The 22,440-nt window shown below is 36.5% G+C and overlaps 1 pseudogene; it reads left to right on the forward strand.

Moving 5' to 3' along the window:
• The first annotated feature begins 26 nt into the window (after nucleotides 1-26).
• Nucleotides 27-22,217, forward strand: LOC131189054 (ubiquitin carboxyl-terminal hydrolase 34-like; annotated as a pseudogene).
• The last annotated feature ends 223 nt before the right edge of the window (nucleotides 22,218-22,440 follow it).

Raw genomic sequence — 22,440 nt, forward strand, 5'->3', positions numbered from 1 at the left:
TTTAATGCTCTGAATTATTAAAAAAATCTACAGATTCTTTATATAATATGTACAATTTTTTTTCTTGTTTTCAACTTCAGGCAGCCAATCCTTTTTTCAAGTTGTTAACTATGCTTATGGAATTTGCTGGTGGACCTCCAGGAATGCCACCATTTGCATCATATATTCTCCAAAGGATATGGGAGGTAAAGGATGCCTATATTAAATACACTCAAAGATTTGTTGTATCTCTATAATATTGAGAGAAAATAACCAGCATAACGTCTATGCTGTAAAGATTAAATTTTTACACTCCTAGACTATGGAAATAAGAGTTATTGTCTGACAGAGAATAGTACCTTTGGCAGCCTTTTTGCCAAAGTTAGTAAATAAAACTAGTAAAACAGAACTCCCAACCTTTCTGGATCCACAGACCAGTGGCGGGACGATAGTATTGTGCATGTTCTCCTTCCATTTTGTGGCCCAGTTTCCTACCGGTCCGCACACTGAGGGTTGGAGACCCCTGTAGTAAAAGATTCAGCCTGCCTGTTTACTAGCTGAGTGTTTGATATAGATTGCTAGCTAATAGTCTTGTTTTTGTTTATGTTTCATGATGTTTGTCCATTTTTCCAATATTTGTAGGTGATTGAGTACAACCCATCTCAATGTCTAGATTGGCTAGCAGTGCAGACACCACGAAATAAGCTTGCCCACAGTTGGGTCCTGCAGAATATGGAGAACTGGGTAGAACGCTTTCTTTTGGCTCATAACTATCCTAGAGTGAGAACCTGTAAGTTGCTAAGCAGAAAATAATTGGCTGCTTCTTGCTGCCCGATAAATAAGTTCATTGTTTATGTATGAAAATGTGGACATTTTATTTTATTTATTTCCTAATATTATGATAAACAACATTTAAAAGAAAATGAGTGAAATATTTCCAAATATTCATTTCAATATTCAGTATTACCTGCAACAATTTAGAAAGAAAGGAACTGCTTGTTTTTATGATCTCTCTGCCAATAACTATATTATTCTTAACTAAGTTGTGTCATATGGTTTTTGTGAACAAATTTTAAACAAATAAAACAAACTTTATTTTAAAGTGAATGTGCGCAGCCAAAAATACTAGCTGCTTTACTTACCTATGTATTTGTTCTTTTGCAGCTGCAGCCTATCTTCTGGTCTCTCTTATTCCAAGCAATTCATTCCGACAAATGTTCCGATCTACCCGCTCACTCCATATCCCTACTCGAGATCTTCCCCTTAGTCCAGATACTACAGTTGTTCTTCATCAAGTTTATAATGTGTTGCTTGGACTGCTCTCAAGAGCTAAGCTTTATGTTGATGCTGCTGTGCATGGAACTACAAAACTGGTACCCTACTTCAGTTTTATGACTTACTGCTTGATCTCCAAAACAGAAAAACTAATGTTTTCTACTTATTTCATGGATTTGTGGAACCTCTTTCAACCTAAACTTTCTGAGCCTGCTATTGCTACCAACCATAATAAGCAGGCCCTGCTCTCTTTCTGGTACAATGTCTGTGTTGACTGCCCTGAGAACGTGCGCCTTATTGTGCAGAATCCAGTGGTGACCAAGAACATCGCCTTCAATTACATCCTAGCAGATCATGATGACCAGGATGTGGTGCTTTTTAACCGTGGGATGCTACCTGCCTACTATGGCATTCTGCGGCTGTGCTGTGAGCAATCCCCCGCATTTACCAGACAGTTGGCTTCTCATCAAAATATCCAGTGGGCATTTAAGAATCTCACACCACATGCCAGCCAATATCCTGGGGTAAGTCAAATTCATACAGAGTGAAAGGCAGAAAGAGATTTTTCAGAGAACAGCATTAAAAACAGCAGCAGTTTATAGAAGGACCATTTTTAGGGGGTAGGTGATTGGAGTATTCACATGAATGAAATGTCAAAAAATAAAGCTGTATCTCTTTGCCAGATCCAAAGAAGTCAGTCAATAATAGTGAAAATATATTCGGCTCTAATTTAAGCTCAGAAAAGTATCAGAAGATGGGCTTAATGGAATTGCAACAGTGCTTTCATCCAGTTTACCAGCAGTTCTGTCATTGATGACAATTATGGTACAATTAATTTTGTGCCATAAGTTTTCTTTATTGCCCCACCATCTTAGTAGAATTGTCAGCTTTTGGGGAGTTCCTCTACAACCGAGATCACTGCCATTCTCCCTTCCTAATGCATAAGATATGAAAGCTGTGAAGGAGGCGAAATATATCTTGAGTTCAAGAGGCAAACAATTATTGGCTCTTTAATAGGAAGAATGATATAGAAATAAAATAGCTCTTTTATACTAAATATATAAGAAATCCTTATGATATATAAATATATACGACAGACAAGAGAAAGAGTTATGATATAAGAGAGGGGTGCTCAGATGGCTCAGCAGTTAAAAGATGCTGATCTCGTCAGCTGCAGAGTGACAGCCCGGATTCCAGACCTGAGCTCTGCTCAATGGGCTGATCTCCGGTTATGTTGTGTCTGCGCCCCCCGAGGTGGGCCCCCTGCCAGAAAGTGACTAGGAAAGTGAGGGGGAAGGGCCATCAGGACTTACCTCTGGAGCACTGGCTTCTCTGGCTCAGCTCCGGGAGCCAGAGGCAGGCCAGGTGGAGGAGATAACGAGGCCTCCGTCCCCTGACTCTCCCCCCCCCCCGGACACACCTCCAGACCCGGCTGATGGCAATCAGGCCTGGCTGGACACTAGGTTTCGTAGGCAGGAGAGGTGGGAAAACAGAAGCAGGGGTGGGGCAGGCCTAGGAAGTGCTGAGTTATGGAGCCATAACCCACAGAGTATAAAAGCAGCCCTGGCTGCTCTTTTGCTCCGTGACGAGCAAAAATTGAGTTGAATTATTTGACTCGTGGAGAAGTGAGCTGAACTATTTGACTCGTGAAGAATTGAGCTGAACATTCGGCCTGGACTGCTGACTTCCTGGTTGCCTGGCAACCCCAAGATAAAAGGGAGACTTTGTCAGGCAGCTGCAGATTCCCTGCCAGGACTGATAGCAGCCGTGAACTCAATTAGTGGCTCGTTTAGCCAGCTCGCATGGCTGAGGCCGGGAGGGGACAAAACAGGTTACTTGCCCCAGCTCCTGCCCACCTAGCAGTTCAAGAGCATGCAAATGCAAGTAGATTAATAGGTACCACTTCAGTGGGAAGGTAACAGCATTCCATGCACCTTTGGCATACATCCATGCTGGCCTCATGACCACAGAAATTGTCTTTGGACAACACTGTCTCTCTTAGCCTAGAAACAGAGATGAGCATCATGCCCTAGAGTTGGACATGACTGACAAGGAAACCTTTACATATGATATATAAAATATATACTAAATCCAGTTTTTAGTAATAAACCAGCATAGAGTAAAATCTGGAATTAAGTAACCCCATTTAGTAGATTAAGAATAGAGTGGACCAGATTTTCACCCAGATGTGCCCATGAATTAATAAACAAGTCATGATATCCCCAAAGGAATTCAGATGAAGTAATTACATTTATGTTAATCATATTTTTATGTGATTTGTGCAAATGGTTATGTAACTAACATACTATCATATTTAATGAGTCTTCAGGAGCAATGGACATCTTCCCCGAACTGGTCCATTTAAGCGAGTTTGATCCATTTTTCTTTCAGTTTTAAACATAGTTCAAGTTGCAGAGCTGGAAAAGGAAGTATTCTAGAAAAAAGTAAAAGCTTGAGAGCATGTGAAACCAAGATTTTTTTAAAAATGGCAGTACAATATGAATACCTTTGGTATACTGGTTGTCTTTTTAAAGCATTTACCTTATTATAAACAACAACTGGAATTTGGGTTTGTTTGTTTTTTCAATAAGCCTCATGATATTTCTTCTCTTTATTTAGGCAGTGGAAGAACTGTTTAATCTCATGCAACTCTTTGTAGCTCAGAGGCCTGATATGAGAGAGGAAGAACTGGAAGACATTAAGCAATTTAAAAAAACTACTATAAGCTGTTACCTTCGCTGCTTAGATGGACGGTCATGCTGGACTACTTTAATAAGGTATTTCATGTTTGGTGTGTTGATCTAGAATAAATGTTTAGAGTTTATAGAGTGATTTTGGTGCTTTTCCATGCCTTTTATTCTTGCAGTATGCTTTGTTGTTGTTGTTGTTGAGTCACTAAGTCATGTCTGATTCTTCACAACCACATGAACCATAGCACACTGGGCTCCTGTGTCCTCTACTGTCTCCTGGAGTTTGCCCAAGTTCATATTCATTGCATTGATGAACTATCTAAGCATCTTATCTTCTGCCGTCCCCTTCTCCTTTTGCCTTCAATCTTTCCCAAAATAAAGGTTTTTTCCAATTAGTCCTCTCTTCTCATTAGGTGGCCAAAGAATTTTAACTTCAGTATCTGTCCTTCCAAAGAACACTCAGGGTTGATTTCTTTTAGGATTGTCTGATATGATCTCCTTTCAGTCCAAGGAACAAGTCTTGTCTAGCATCACAATTTGAAAGCATCAGTTCTTTGGCACTCAGCCTTCCTTTTGGTCCAACTCTCACAGCAATATATTACTACTAGGAAAACCATAGCTTTGTCTATACAGACCTTTGTTGGCAAGGTGATATCTCTACTTTTTAATATACTGCACGAATCATGTATTTAATATACTGCACGAATATACATTTAATATACTGCACAAATCATGTATACTGCACGAATCAAGAGGGCCGTGAAAATATTTGCAGATCCCTCGCATCCTGGACATAAACTGTTTTAACTCCTACCCTCAAAACGACGCTATAGAGCACTGCACACCAGAACAATTAGACACAAGAACAGTTTTTTCCCGAAGGCCATCACTCTGCTAAACAAATAATTCCCTCAACACTGTCAGACTATTTACTGAATCTGCACTACTATTAATCGTTTCATAGTTCCCATCACCAATCTCTTTCCATTTATGACTGTATGACTATAACTTGTTGCTGGCAATCCTTATGATTTATATTGATATATTGACCATCAATTGTGTTGTAAATGTTGTACCTTGATGAAGGTATCTTTTCTTTTATGTACACTGAGAGCATATGCACCAAGACAAATTCCTTGTGTGTCCAATCACACTTGGCCAATAAAATTCTATTCTATTCTATTCTATTCTATTCTACTGTTTAGGTGTGTTATAGCTTTCCTCCCAAGGAACAAATGTCTTAATTTCATGACTGCAGTCACTGTTGGCAGTGATCTTGGAGCCCAAGAAAATAAAATCTGTCACTGCTTCCACTTTTTCCTGTTCTATTTGCCAGTAACATATTGGACACTTTCTGATCTACAGGGCTCATCTTAGCCTTTTGATACTGTCCATGGGGTTTTCTTAGCAAGGATACTGGAGTGGGTTGCCATTTGTTTCTCCAGTGGATCACATTTTGTCAGAACTCTCCACTGTGACCTATTATCTTGGGTGCCCTGCACAATGTAGCTCATAGCTTCAAGGAACTGAGCAAGCCTCCTCACCATGACATGGCAGTGATCCATGAAGGGATGAAATATGTCACATCTATAGAAAAAAATGTAAATTGTTGGGGACAAAAGTTATTATAATGTCTGCTGCTGTTAAATAGTTACTAAAATGGGATATTCTTGAGATTCCTGTATGAAGTTTGTAATTCGGAAAGGAAATTTAGCAGCATCTGTATCTCTTGCCAGAGGACTTAGTAATGCCTTTGTCATATTAGATGCATCAATCCCATTTCTTTAATTATTTGTATTGTCCAGTAAATTTTGTTTGTCACCCACTTCTGTGTTTAGCTTTCTAAGTGGCAATAGTAGCTCAGGCCTTCCCACCTCCAAGTGAACATTGCAGAGATCTCACCGAAATATACAGAATTGTGTTCTTTTGTGGACATGCCCTTTCTTTTTTTCCTTTTTTCCTTTTTTTTTTGTTTACATTTATATCCCGCCCTTCTCCGAAGACTCAGGGCGGCTTACAGTGTATAAGGCAATAGTCTCATTCTATTTGTATATTTTTACAAAGTCAACTTATTGCCCCCCCAGCAATCTGGTCCTCATTTTACCTACCTTATAAAGGATGGAAGGCTGAGTCAACCTTGGGCCGGGCTTGAACCTGCAGTAATTGCAGGCTCTGTGTTCTAATAACAGGCTTCTTAACGGCCTGAGCTATTCCATTATGTTTTCTTAGTAAGGATAAAAAAAGGTATAACGATAGTATAAGATCAGATTTGGAAATCCAAACAGTATTTTAATGATTTGCATTCTGTTTAGGATGCAACCACTGTGCCCATATTAAGACAGATTTTAACCTTACAATTATTTTTTCTTTACTGTTTTGCTCCAAGTGCCTTCCGAATATTATTAGAAACTGACGAGGATCGGCTTCTTGTCATATTTAACAGAGGCTTAATTCTGATGACTGAGGTAGGAGTATTATTGTTATTTTTTTAGCCTTTTGGTGGGTGGGATATTGCAAAATAAGGTAAATTAGGATATCTTGTTTGTGGAATTCTATCTTTATATGTTAGTAATATGCTATATTATTTAATATATATATATATATATATTTGGCAGTCCTTCAATACACTGCACATGATGTACCATGAAGCCACAGCTTGCCATGTAACTGGAGATCTGGTTGAGCTTCTGTCCATATTTCTTTCCGTCCTCAAATCCACTCGCCATATCTGCAAAGAAAAGGTTTGGATATTATTTATTAAATGTAAATTTTATTTTTAAAAATAAAACAGATGAGAACCAAAGTATAATTGTTGCAACTGTTTATATGGTAAGTGGTAAATTATATTAATTTGATTGTATATTTTCAGATGTGAAACAAGCCCTTATCCAATGGCAGGAGCGGATAGAATTTGCCCATAAACTTTTAACTTTGCTAAATTCCTACAGTCCTCCGGAACTTAGAAATGCTTGTATAGGTAAAGTATATTAAACCTAATGCACTTTCTTTGATCTCAGATTACCCAACAATCACATTAAAGATAAAATAGACACTTTTCCATTTCTGTTGTAATTGTGGTCAGTAGAGTTAAAGAATAAGGCTTGAATGATTGATTGATTGATTGATTGATTATGTGCCATCAAGTCATTCTCAACATTGAAACTTTCCTTTTTTTATGGTAATTTTATTTACAATTACAATTATAATAAAAAAATGAATACAAACTAAAAATAATAAAAGAGAAAATAGATTCCATCCATCTGAGGTTAGTTATCCTCTTATTCTCTTTCTTTCTACTTTCCTAGTGTCTGTTTTTTTCTTCCCAGCATTACTTACACTCACAGCTATGTTACTTCTCAAGAATAATAGTGAATTCATGCACAGGCCCATGTAGTTTTTTTTCAATAAGATGGAAGTTGTTTTGCCATCCACATGCTACCTTTAATTTCACAGTTTAGTTTACAGGCCTGGTAGTTCTGGTGGTCTTCCATTCACGTACTAATGTCTGGCCAAGTTTGGTTAAGAACTGCAGTACTTGGCATTTGTCTAAAATGAAGTTAGTTAACTCTGTGTTCAATCAGTAGCAACATTCCTTGGTAAACTGTGACTAGAAATATAAATTGGATAACAAAGGTAGTGATTAACAATTTGCCCTACTCACAGGAATAGCTGAAGGCACAAGGCAGGTGTTGAACCAGATGTTCTGATTAATCATGAAATGGTCTCTAAGTTGCCATTTACCGATTCATTTGCAGTTACTAAAGCCTATTTATTATCAACACAACTAATAATTTGAGAAAATTAACAAGGAATCCTTCTGAGCCTGAATCCTTCTAATTCAATACAAGATGCAATGAATAAAGCTTAAGATTTATAGACTGATTATACAATAAAGCAAACGACATAGAATGCTATTATTGATTGCAGTATTTTATTTTTGCAAATTGCTATAAAACACTTAAAGTAAGTGTTTTAAAGATCAGGTTGGCCGAATAACATTTCTATAAATCATGAACATGATTTTAATATCATACCTAAATGATAGCAAATAATTACAGTCTGATTGTGTTTATGTTTTTCCTAGTTTGAATTTATACTAATGTTTATGCAAAGTTTATTAGAGTCTAGATTTCTTTTTAAGAGTATAATCCTGCTGCCATGAAGCACCACATAAATCCAATATATAAACAAATAAATATGAGTCTTTTTTTTTCTTTTCTTTTGCAGATGTCCTCAAGGAACTGGTGCTGTTAAGCCCTCATGATTTTCTGCACACTTTAGTTCCTTTTCTCCAGCACAACCATTGCACATACCATCATAGCAATATACCAAGTATGTATATTCAGATGACAAGGTTATTTATACTTTAAATAGAAATAGTAATTTACAATATAATAAAATTGTTTTGAGATTTACTTTGAGGCAGGAAGTCGTTTGAGAAGTGAGATGGGAAATTCAATGAACTGCAAATAATATGACCAATCTAATTAACCGGAGGCATTCAACTATTGACAAATGTTCTAAACTTATTACTCTTAGATTGCTCTTGAGAATTGAGAAAGTACTCTTCTCAATCAGAAAAATATATTTTAGGCAGCCTAGAGCAGGGATGTCAAACTTGCTGCCCGCAGGCCAGATGTGTCACGTGCTGGCCATGCCCACGCCCGGTTTAGCAAAGGGGAGGAGTCATGATACATCACGTGGTGCCACCATGATGATACAAGTTTGACACTTCTAGCCCAGAGTGAATTGCATATTATCAAGGCATTGTTTCTGGATGACAAAATTAACATTCTATCTAAATAAATAAATAGAGAGAGGGAGAAAGTCCCCTGATACACAGGTAGTCATCCCTTCTTTTTCCTAAACAGTTGAGATTCGAAGGCAAGCTCAAATAATGGTGGAAAGCCAATGGGGAAGCCAGCAGGAGGTCAGAATTTGCGATCACATGCAGCCCTTGCTTAATGATGACAACTCATGCTGGTGCTATGTGGGATGGTCACATGACATCATGCTTTTACAATTGCACCGCTTAGCAATGGAATTTCTGGTCCAAATTGCCATTATAAACTGAGAACTACCTGTATTTTTTTCTATTTTTAGTGGAAAGGGGAATAGGGGCTGGAACTCAGCAAGATAATATGTAGCGTTGCCTTGGGATGAAATGAGTTTTAATTGATGTTGTTTATGCGGATGGGGTTTTTTCCTGTTTTTATTGTCTTGTGAACTAGCCAGGGTTAGGGTTAGGGTTAGGGTTAGGGTTACAATATGAAAAGCTCTATCAGACTTTTTAAAATGAATAAATAAAAATAAATAACCACTTAATCTGGAGCTTACTTTAGAATGGTCTAGGTGTGTGTCGTTCAGAAAGATAAGATAATCTCCATTAGAAAGTTGGAGAGAGAAAAAAGTTTGAAAAGGTAAAAAACAAAAAAGGATTGAAGGTAATCTCATAACTATGAAGGAAGGATCTAAATTATATACATTAACAAGACACCGGCCACTACAGTTACCCTTTCCTAAGCATGTAGGATTGTGTAGCATAGCATAGTCTGGACTGGGAGGCCCTCATGCCCTTATAACCTCTCATTTAGACTATCATAACAAACACTATACGGGGTTGCCCCTGAAAAGCGTTTAGAAACTTCAACTGGTGCAGAATGCAACTGCGCGGGTAATAAAGAGTATTGTTTTACTCCTTATTCTAAGCTAGCTAGAGAACTTAATAATAAAATTTCTGGGTGTGAATCATTGTCTGTGCTATAAAATACCTGACCTTCGGACCTTTCGCCGCGAACTGAAGACGCATCTTTTTATTCGCGCGGGGCTGGCTTAAATTTTACGGATTGTATAGTTTTATTATTAATTTTAAACGGGGTTTTAATTTTTATATATTTTAAAATTTTAGGCAAGTATAATAAGTTTTTTAATTCTGCATTTTATAGGTTATTGTCTAGTCTGTTTTTATTTGCCTGTACACCGCCCTGAGTCCTTCGGGAGAAGGGCGGTATAAAAATCTAATAAATGAATGAATGAATGAATGAAAACAATATAAGAAAAAGAAGAAAAAAGGGCAGCGAAAGCCTGTAGGTTAAATTTGTACTTGTGTGTCAGGCACAATACAATATTACTTTTTACAAATATTTTACAAGAAGAGTTCTTCACTCCTCTGAAAACAAAAAATACCTTATCCCACCAGACTTGAAATCCTAGGCTTAGAAAACTTAGAACTTCATCGCCTTCGACAAGACCTAAGTTTAACTCATAGAATCATCTACTGTAATGTCCTTCCTGTTAAAGACTACTTCAGCTTTAATTGCAATAATACAAGAACAACCAATAGATTTAAACTTAATGTTAACTGCTTTAGTCTAGATTGCAGAAAAGATGACTTCTGTAACAGAATCATCAGTGCTTGGAACACTTTACTTGACTCTGTGGTCTCTTCCCATAATCCCAAAAGCTTTAACCAAAAACTTTCTAATATTGACCTCACCCCATTCCTAAGAGGACTATAAGGGGCATGCATAAGAGCACAAACGTGCCTGCCGTTTCTGTCCTATTGTTTTCCTTTTTCTTCTTCATATATATATATAAACTTATGTTTATATACTATATAATCTTTTTTGTATGATACTTATATATATTGTGACAAAATAAATAAATAAATACTTCAAAGCTTTAAAAAGGAAAGGAATAACTATTGTTTGATTCTGGGCTGCCTCAGGTTCCATGAGGTAGCAGAGTTCATCCTCGAGTAAAAAGCTGGAAGCTGTCTTTTATCTTCTCCCTGCCTTTTGCTATATGACTCTCAGTCATGCCTTATAACCTCTCATTTAGACTATCATAACAAACACTATACGGGGTTGCCCCTGAAAAGCGTTTAGAAACTTCAACTGGTGCAGAATGCAACTGCGCGGGTAATAAAGAGTATTGTTTTACTCCTTATTCTAAGCTAGCTAGAGAACTTAATAATAAAATTTCTGGGTGTGAATCATTGTCTGTGCTATAAAAACAATATAAGAAAAAGAAGAAAAAAGGGCAGCGAAAGCCTGTAGGTTAAATTTGTACTTGTGTGTCAGGCACAATACAATATTACTTTTTACAAATATTTTACAAGAAGAGTTCTTCACTCCTCTGAAAACAAAAAATACCTTATCCCACCAGACTTGAAATCCTAGGCTTAGAAAACTTAGAACTTCATCGCCTTCGACAAGACCTAAGTTTAACTCATAGAATCATCTACTGTAATGTCCTTCCTGTTAAAGACTACTTCAGCTTTAATTGCAATAATACAAGAGCAACCAATAGATTTAAACTTAATGTTAACTGCTTTAGTCTAGATTGCAGAAAAGATGACTTCTGTAACAGAATCATCAGTGCTTGGAACACTTTACTTGACTCTGCGGTCTCTTCCCATAATCCCAAAAGCTTTAACCCAGAGGTTCCCAATCTTTTTCGGTTTGCGGCTCCCATAACACTTCGGATTTTTTCCGCGGCTCCCTTAATAGGTACATCCGATTTTTTTTTTTATTTTTGTCTTTTTTTCTGAATTTTTTTCTGAAAGCTGAAATCTTTTCTGTTAACTTTAAAATGTGCATATTGCCTCCTTGTAAAGAGAGATTCAACACATTCAACTTTTCAAAGATATCACATAGGTATGTGAGTTTAATCAAAAAGTCTGTTTCTACAAAGTGTTTGGCATACTCATGTTTTGCTGATGGACGCGCCGTCTCCTTTGATGGGAGCGGCCTCTGTGGAACTTTCCCAGGCGTGGGGTCCCTGCTCGTCTCGAGTTTGGCCTCGCGATCCCCTTGTTCCTCGGGTCTCCGCCTTGTGGAGGAGGTGGCTGTTCTCGCCCAGCCTGGCTCACCTGGGAGGAACTAACGGGTGGTTTTGCTATTTTCTGCGCAGCCCTCTTTCCCGATGCCGCCGAGCGTGGTGGCGCGGCTCCCTTAATAGGTACATCCGATTTTTTTTTAAATATTATGATTAAAATTATTATTTTTAGGGGCAGAGAATCAGGATGGCTACTCCTTGTAAAGAGAGATTCAACACATTCAACTTTTCAAAGATATCACATAGGTATGTGAGTTTAATCAAAAAGTCTGTTTCTACAAAGTGTTTGGCATACTCATGTTTTGCTGATGGACGCCGTCTCCTTTGATGGGAGCGGCCTCTGTGGAACTTTCCCAGGCGTGGGGTCCCTGCTTGGTCTCGGAGTTTGGCCTCGCGATCCCCTTGTTCCTCGGGTCTCCGCCTTGTGGAGGAGGTGGCTGTTCTCGCCTCAGCCTGGCTCACCTGGGAGGAACTAACGGGTGGTTTTGCTATTTTCTGCGCAGCCCTCTTTCCCGATGCCGTCGGCGTGGTGGCGCGGCTCCCTGGGGAGCCGCGCTCACAGTTAATCCCAAAAGCTTTAACCAAAAACTTTCTAATATTGGCCTCACCCCATTCCTAAGAGGACTATAAGGGGCATGCATAAGAGCACAAACGTGCCTGCCGTTTCTGTCCTATTGTTTTCCTTTTTCTTCTTCATATATATATATAAACTTATGTTTATATACTATATAATCTTTTTTGTATGATACTTATATATATTGTGACAAAATAAATAAATACTTCAAAGCTTTAAAAAGGAAAGGAATAACTATTGTTTGATTCTGGGCTGCCTCAGGTTCCATGAGGTAGCAGAGTTCATCCTCGAGTAAAAAGCTGGAAGCTGTCTTTTATCTTCTCCCTGCCTTTTGCTATATGACTCTCAGTCATGCCTTATTCAGAATAAATGTTGATTGTTTCAACCTGTCTGATATGGGAAGAGATTCCTCTTATAGCAGTGGCAATTACATTTCTTGTAGAGTAGCTGTATTAGCAGCCAAACGCAAAAATTAGACCATAAAGTTAATTGTTTTATGGAAGTTTTTCAGAAAAGATGGGATAACCATTTGTCTGAAATGTATAAGGTTTCCTGCCTAAACGGGAGGGGGGGGGTTGGACCCTTCCAACTCTGTTATTCTATTCTAGTTGATGTTATATTACTTTAAATAAAATAACAGTGGTTAGTTGGTTTTGTAAGGAAAAAAACGTAATGGGTAAACTATATATCTAATTGCTTTTTAAACTTCAGGTTTACTATTTATTCCCGTCTACATTTTCTCTTATTTTATCTACCTAAAGAACAAATATTTTTTTTTTTAAATATTATGATTAAAATTATTATTTTTAGGGGGCAGAGAATCAGGATGGCTACTCCTTGTAAAGAGAGATTCAACACATTCAACTTTTCAAAGATATCACATAGGTATGTGAGTTTAATCAAAAGTCTGTTTCTACAAAGTGTTTGGCATACTCATGTTTTGCTGATGGACGCCGTCTCCTTTGATGGGAGCGGCCTCTGTGGAACTTTCCCAGGCGTGGGGTCCCTGCTTGGTCTCGGAGTTTGGCCTCGCGATCCCCTTGTTCCTCGGGTCTCCGCCTTGTGGAGGAGGTGGCTGTTCTCGCCTCAGCCTGGCTCACCTGGGAGGAACTAACGGGTGGTTTTGCTATTTTCTGCGCAGCCCCTCTTTCCCGATGCCGTCGAGCGTGGTGGCCGCGGCCGTGTTGGGCAGCGTGTCGGGTGGTCTGGGAGGCCAGTGGCGTCGCGGGCAGACTGGAGGGGAGGTGCGCCGTTGCTTCGTCAGGCGGCGGGTCTGGGCGGGCGCTGTGGTTCAGGCGGGCGGGCGGGGCCGGAGCTCGCGCTTCTCCTTTGGTCCGTCGTCGGCGTCTGCCGTCTTCCTGCCTGCTGTGGCCTGCCCGCGGGTGTGTGGGCTGCGTGGGGTACCTTGGCTTTTGGAGTTGTCCCGAGTTGCGGTGTGCGAGTCCCGGTCGCTGCGGCCGTGTCCGGCTTTGTGCGTCTGGGATCTCGCGGCACCGCGTGTGGAGCGGACGCTGCTTCTTCGCGGCTCCCTTGTGGCGGTGGCGCGGCTCCCTGGGGAGCCGCGGCTCACAGTTTGGGAATCACTGCTTTAACCAAAAACTTTCTAATATTGACCTCACCCCATTCCTAAGAGGACCATAAGGGGCATGCATAAGAGCACAAACGTGCCTGCCGTTTCTGTCCTATTGTTTTCCTTTTTCTTCTTCATATATATATATAAACTTATGTTTATATACTATATAATCTTTTTTGTATGATACTTATATATATTGTGACAAAATAAATAAATAAATACTTCAAAGCTTTAAAAAGGAAAGGAATAACTATTGTTTGATTCTGGGCTGCCTCAGGTTCCATGACGTAGCAGAGTTCATCCTCGAGTAAAAAGCTGGAAGCTGTCTTTTATCTTCTCCCTGCCTTTTGCTATATGACTCTCAGTCATGCCTTATTCAGAATAAATGTTGATTGTTTCAACCTGTCTGATATGGGAAGAGATTCCTCTTATAGCAGTGGCAATTACATTTCTTGTAGAGTAGCTGTATTAGCAGCAGCCAAACGCAAAAATTAGACCATAAAGTTAATTGTTTTATGGAAGTTTTTCAGAAAAGATGGGATAACCATTTGTCTGAAATGTATAAGGTTTCCTGCCTAAACGGGAGGGGGGGGGTTGGACCCTTCCAACTCTGTTATTCTATTCTAGTTGATGTTATATTACTTTAAATAAAATAACAGTGGTTAGTTGGTTTTGTAAGGAAAAAAACGTAATGGGTAAACTATATATCTAATTGCTTTTTAAACTTCAGGTTTACTATTTATTCCCGTCTACATTTTCTCTTATTTTATCTACCTAAAGAACAAATTTTTTTTTTTTAAATATTATGATTAAAATTATTATTTTTAGGGGGCAGAGAATCAGGATGGCTACTCCTTGTAAAAAGGAATTGTATACATTTTGTTAATGCCTCTCCTTTTTTCCTTTCCACTACAGTGTCTCTTGGTCCTTATTTCCCATGCCGTGAAAATCTGAAGTTGATAGGAGGCAAAAGTAATATCCGCCCACCTCGCCCTGAACTTAACATGTGCCTTTTGCCTACGATGGTAGAAGCTAACAAGGTATTTATTTATTTAATTTATTTATCAAATTTATTTGCCATCCATTTTGACGAAGACACTCTGAGTTACAAATATTTAATTAAAATCACCACAAAACATTAAAAAAATAAGAAAGGATCTTGAATTTAAAATTCAATTAAAACAAAACATCTATCAGGAAAGTAAATGTTTCCTTTATGTAACATTTGATTAATCAAGGGTATGCCTTGATTGATGAGTCTTAAGAATAATTGTCATCTAGTTGTTGGTGAAGAGAACTGTACTGCTGAATGTATTTGGTTTAATTAATTATATTCATTGGCCTAATTTATCACAAATGTAGCAGAATTCCAATGGCAGTTTTATTATAGAAGTTTTCATAAGAGAGAAAGAAGAAAAATGTATCTACTTGTCACTCACATCTCTGATCACAAAAAATCCCTACAAATACTTTGGGTCCCAGATATATTCAGTCTTTAAGTGAGAGTGGCAAATAAGAAAATAGTGATTCTTTTTAACATATTAGGTTTCCTACACATTTATGTAAGTCTTAATAATCCCTAAAATTCCCAAATTCTGTAGCAAATAATTTCTGAACCAAGTTGTGTAGTTTTTTTAGCAAGAATTTATCATAATCCTTTGAAAATAATTCATTTTTCACATTTAGATATTATACTTTTCATGTTTTTATTTTATAAACTGAACTTTCCTTAAATCTTCAGGGTAAAGATGAGGTTTATGACCGTATGCTACTAGATTACTTTTTTTCATACCATCAGTTCATCCATCTCTTATGCCGAGTTGCCATCAACTGTGAGAAATTCACAGAAACCTTAGTGAAAATGAGTAAGTATGAATTTGTAGCATGTCTAAAAGATTATTTAACAAGCACATTAGTTCAGAGTTCCTCAAACATTTTCGGCTTTGGGGACCAGTGAGGGAAGGGGGTAGTTCTGTGTGAGCATTTGGTACTTGCACATGCACAGCTCCATTTGTGCAAGCAACATGCATGTACACCTGCTGTTCACTTAAATGGAACACGTGCACTTCAGCCGTTTCTATGGCCCGGTTGCAAACCTCTCACAGCCCGCTAGTGGGCCGTGGCCCCCTGCATTAATTGACAAGGCCTGTTCTTTAGAGCATAGGCCAGTGCTTAGCAAGCTTTGTGTCTATGGAAGAGTAAATATTCATTAATATAATCTTCAATGAATTGAAAAATTAAGCACTTAATTTTCAATTCATTGAAGATTATATTAATGAATATTTCTCTTTCATAAAATTACATGAAGAATTGCTTTATTCAGTTTTCCAACTGATTTGCTAAAATAGCAAGTTGGGATTAAATGAATTAGCATATATCTTTTAGTAGAAGCCTATGTAAATTCAAAGATGTAGAATTTTATTTAAATTGCTATCTAACTGTAGAATAAACTAGAAAGACAGGGTAATTATTTACACATTTATCCAAGAGTAAAACATTAACAATATAAACAGTGAGTTTGAGTAAATATATGCAGGATTTTATATTTAAATTATTTCTACTAAACACAACATGATTTTGATTGGAAATTGGAACAAGGTCATTTGGGTAGTGACTATAGATTTGTTTTATTTTTCAGTTAAACTGTAGTTTGTGCCTTTTAAAATCAATTATTTATTTATTTATTTAACTTGCAACTCCCATTGCAGTTTGTATTGCTCATGATACCTAGTTTCCTTCGTAACTGTTAAGAGTTAAACAACTGTATTTCTGGCATATCTATATCTTTATAATCTTAAGAATTTAATTGCATTTTTATTTTTAAAATGTAGGTGTTCTTGTTGCATATGAAGGCTTACCTCTTCATCTAGCTTTGTTTCCCAAACTTTGGACTGAGCTTTGTCAAAGTCAGGTAAAATTAATTTATCTCTGAAAGGGATGTTTTTATTTGAAAAGTAAAGGTGTGTGTTTGATCATCATTTAATGACAAACGATGAATGGAGAAAATCCTATCTTCAATTTATGACATTCTCATGCAGGCTTTCTCTTGCTGCAGACTTAGACTTTTTTCTAAAAGTTGTTGAAATTCTAATAACTCCAAATATAATAGTTTATTGTGAGCAGAAGTTGATTTTAATTAATTTATTATTTTATTAATAAAAGACAGGCTGAAAGATATTGTGGAATTGTTACAGACTGGTGCGCTTAGAAAATTCATTTCCAATGAATGAGTTATGCGTAACATTTCTCTGTGACGAACTGAAATCACATCCACAATGGATATGTGGAATACTAGTTCTGAAGCTCTGATCTTCTTTCTCTTTCATAAAAATTACATGAAGAATTGCTTTATTCAGTTTTCCAACTGATTTGCTAAAATAGCAAGTTGGGATTAAATGAATTAGCATATATCTTTTTAGTAGAAGCCTATGTGTAAATTCAAAGATGTAGAATTTTATTTAAATTGCTATCTAACTGTAGAATAAACTAGAAAGACAGGGTAATTATTTACACATTTATCCAAGAGTAAAACATTAACAATATAAACAGTGAGCTTGAGTAAATATATGCAGGATTTTTATATTTAAATTATTTCTACTAAACACAACATGATTTTTGATTGGAAATTGGAACAAGGTCATTTGGGTAGTGACTATAGATTTGTTTTATTTTTCAGTTAAACTGTAGTTTGTGCCTTTTAAAATCAATTATTTATTTATTTAACTTGCAACTCCCATTGCAGTTTGTATTGCTCATGATACCTAGTTTCCTTCGTAACTGTTAAGAGTTAAACAACTGTATTTCTGGCATATCTATATCTTTATAATCTTAAGAATTTAATTGCATTTTTATTTTTAAAATGTAGGTGTTCTTGTTGCATATGAAGGCTTACCTCTTCATCTAGCTTTGTTTCCCAAACTTTGGACTGAGCTTTGTCAAAGTCAGGTAAAATTAATTTATCTCTGAAAGGGATGTTTTTATTTGAAAAGTAAAGGTGTGTGTTTGATCATCATTTAATGACAAACGATGAATGGAGAAAATCCTATCTTCAATTTATGATATTCTCATGCAGGCTTTCTCTTGCTGCAGACTTAGACTTTTTTCTAAAAGTTGTTGAAATTCTAAAAACTCCAAATATAATAGTTTATTGTGAGCAGAAGTTGATTTTAATTAATTTATTATTTTATTAATAAAAGACAGGCTGAAAGATATTGTGGAATTGTTACAGACTGGTGCGCTTAGAAAATTCATTTCCAATGAATGAGTTATGAGTTCATTTCCAATGAATGACTTATGCGTAACATTTCTCTGTGACGAACTGAAATCACACCCACAATGGATATGTGGAATACTAGTTCTGAAGCTCTGATCTTCTTTCTCTTTTCAGTCTTCTATGTCAAAGAATTGCATCAAGCTCTTGTGTGAAGATCCTGTGTTTGCAGAGTATATTAAATGCATCCTAATGGATGAGAGGACATTTCTTAACAACAACATTGTTTACACTTTCTTAACTCATTTCCTTCTCAAGGTATGAAAAATAGTTATGCCTATGTCAGAGCTTCAATATAGATCAGTTTTCCACAGACACTTACTCTTGTTCTTTCAAATTCCACTTCCTTAGTTCGGTTTACAGTAGGAAATAGCACTATGATGAGATTATTTCACCGAATTGCAAATTAAGTTTCAGAATCCCTTATTTTACAGGTACAAGGACAAGTGTTTTCAGAAGCAAATTGTGCTGGAATAATCAATAATCTGATTACAAATTTGATCAACCAGTATCAGAATCTGGAATCAGAATTTGCCAATCAGCGAGTTGAAATTTTTAAAGCAAGTTCCACTTTAAATGGGGTAAATAAACTTTATTTTCTCTTCAAATATTGTATTGATTTATGTAAAACATTTTTCTTTCTATTTCTCAGATGAAAATGTTCAAAATGACAATCCTACAGTCACAGGCATGCATATATACATACATACATACATACATACATGAAACAAACAAAATATAATTACTTACCAAACACATCTAAATTATATTAAAGTAACCCCCCCCCTCTCTCTCTCTCCCCCACCCCATAATACACACACTTAAAATTAATTAATTTGTGTGTGTGTGTGTGTGTGTGTGTGTATACACACACACACACAATTAATTTAGGGCATGTCTAATTTTTCAACTTTCAATTTCCAAATATTAGGGGTGCTCAAAAGTTAATTGTTACAGTAGTTCTTAGCTTCTGGATAGAACATCCATGCCCAGAGAAATTCAAAACACAATTTAAAAGTAGGTGCCTGTGTGGTCCAAGAACAGGTTGCATCCTGAATTATGATGATTATTATTTATTGTACAGTCAGCCAGATGTTTGAACTATATTTGGCATATAAAAATAACACAAAAACATCATATCAGGCAGCCCAAACTAAAATGATCCAATAAACAACAACATCAAGAAAGCAAAACAGGCTTAAATAATAAACATCAATTCCAGGACAGATGTGCAAAGCTTTCTGGAACTGTAGGAGAGAGGATGCAATCCTTATCTCTGTGTGAGATACTGTTCTAGAAGGTGAGGGAAAATGAAAATGATAAAAGGTGACGGTGTTTTAATAGAAGGGAAACTAGGCATTTTGAAAAGAGTGGAGAGAATAAAATGGAAACTTAGTTCTAATGCTATTTTTTTTGTTAACAGTTAAACCTGCATTTATCAATAATACAGCATATACATACATATTATCCATTTTCTTCTTTTAATAGATATATCCATGTTACTTTGTGTTTTGTTTTTTTTAACCTCATTATAATCCTTTTATTTAACAAAAATACATATTTTCAAAAAAAATTAGTATCTTTGAATGAACAGATAATCATTGAGGTTATATATTATTGTTCAATATATTAGTAAAATGATATTCCATTATATTGTTGTATTATATTTTACCCATTATAATTATAATCAATTAATTATTTATAGTAAAAGATGCTGTCAACTTTTTCTCCCATCTGAGCATAATACAATAAAACTACCTAAACATTGTTAGAATTACAGCTGTGACCATTGTTAATACTTTCCACTTGCCTCCCTTTTGATTTAAGCTATAAATACAGGATACAGGCTAGAATTTTAAACTGACATGTAAAAAGGAGTCAGAATTTTCTTCTGCAGGAATATGCAATTTCTTTGGTTACTATTTATATAATCTCTGCATACACAGAGAGCAAATTAATTTATGAAACATAATTTCATTAAATATATTGACTTAAATTTTCTTTTATAGGACCTTCGAGCTCTCACTTTACTGCTTTCTGTGCACACCCCCAAACAGTTGAATCCTGCCCTAATACCTACTTTGCAAGAGCTACTAAACAAATGCAAAACTTGTCAACAACAAAAAAGCTCATTGCAGGAACAAGAAGCCAAAGAACGAAAAACTAAAGGTTTGTTTTGTTTATTTATTAATCAAATGTATAGCACATCCATCTCACCATCCAAGTGACTGATGGCAGTCAGTTTACAAGTAAAAAAAATTGTTTTGGGGATCCTATTTAACTTTTCCTTGCTGAATCATGTCTGAAAGTATCTACTGATTGTTCTGAGAACTATTCAGCTGGAAATATTCTGGGATACCCCCCAATTCAACTGACAAAGTAAAATCAGCAGAGTCTTGCACAGCGTGAAAACTAAATATTTCTCTGCTTGTTGACAGGAACCCAGTTTATCATGTATGTTGAATAACAAGATGGTGATAATCATCTTAAAGTCTGAATATATATAAAATAACTCTAGCACTGATTAGTTAATTAAACAGATATCTTATTGACAAATGATTATTAACAAAATTTGGGTTGAAATAACTCAGAAATTTTTCTTACATCAAGCAGCTGGGAAGCATTTCACTTAGACCCAGAATTTCTTTTCATCAGCAAGAATGTTTCCTAAGCAGTGCTCCAACTAGCTAGCAGGAAGGAGAAATTAGGTTGAAGCTCTCAAACATTTCAAAGCACCTTTGGGAAGAGAGGAGGAAAGATAAATATATAAAAAGAATGTAATATTTTGTTCTGCCAGTAAAAATAATTCACTATGACAATTGATATCTGTATTATTTCATCAATATTTATTTTAACTGTACAGATGATGAGGGAGCCACTCCAGTAAAAAGAAGACGGGTTAGCAGTGATGAGGAGCATACAGTAGACAGTTGCATCAGTGATTTGAAAAATGAACCTAGGGAAGCCTTGACTCCAACCAGCACCTCAGATAATGAGACAAGAGACTCTTCCATCATTGACCCAGGCACCGAACAGGACCTGCCTTCCCCTGAAAATAATTCTATTAAGGAGTACCGTATGGAAGTTCCCTCTTCATTTTCTGAAGATATGATGCTAGCTACTCATTCACACCATGGGGAGGAGCAGCTGGGCAGTGGGAGGTTTGAAGAATGTAAAGATCTGAAAGAGCCGTCAAGCTCCAAGGATTCTCACATTATTGAGGATGATACAGAGTTCCCCTCCACCTCTATTTCTGCTGTTCTTTCTGACCTCACAGATTTGAAGAACTCTGAAAGTCAAGCTTCCCAGGACCCTGAGTCTGGCTTATCACTTAGTTGCAGCCATTCCAGAGGACTATTGAGTCACATGCAGCAGCAGCATCAAGACATTTTAGACATCCTTTGCAGGACCATTGAATCAACAATTCATGTGGTTACAAGGATATCTGGCAAAGGAAACCCAGCTGCTTCTTGACAGTAGAGGAGCATGTGTGCTTTTAAAGTCTTTTTTTTCTCCCTTTTAAAAATGCTGTTTGTATAAGTTCTGCTTATTTCTGTTTTGTGCTTCAGTTTGTCCAGTGCTTTCTGCTTGAATGGCAAGATGAAATTTATATGCTTAATTGGTCAGGCAGAACTTCAAATTAAAAAAATTATTTTGCATCTACCGTATGTTTTCTTAAAGGGCAATCAAATAATGAATATGTTTATGTAATTCAAAGTTCACTGTGGTGGCTTTCATTTAATATGCCTGTCTGGGAGAGCAGGGACTCTTTGCCCTGTATGACGTAATTGAAATTTAACTGCATTTTTACGGTGTATAATATGGTGTCCTCTGTGCCAGTTTTGTACCTTACAAAAGAGGCAGTTTGCCTCCAATTGCTGTGGTTCTTATTATCAAAATTAAGTTTACTTGTATACTAAACAACCACAAAAAATTGATTCTATAAAGAATCTTCTTTAACTGTGGCCTGACGGTATACACACATACAAATACACACACACATATATATATATATATATATATATATATATATATATATATATATATATATATATATATATATATATATATATATATATATATATATATATATATATAATATTAGTGCTTTATTTAACAGAATACCTGTGATGAAAATAAAGCACATTTGATGTAAAATTAATTGTTTTATTTTTATTGACATGACCAATTGCTATTCTGTGCACTTCATTAAACTGATTGTGATGACTTTTCATTTGTT

The sequence above is a fragment of the Ahaetulla prasina genome, chromosome 1 (genome assembly GCF_028640845.1).
Source record: "Ahaetulla prasina isolate Xishuangbanna chromosome 1, ASM2864084v1, whole genome shotgun sequence".
NCBI classification, from domain to species: domain Eukaryota; kingdom Metazoa; phylum Chordata; class Lepidosauria; order Squamata; family Colubridae; genus Ahaetulla; species Ahaetulla prasina.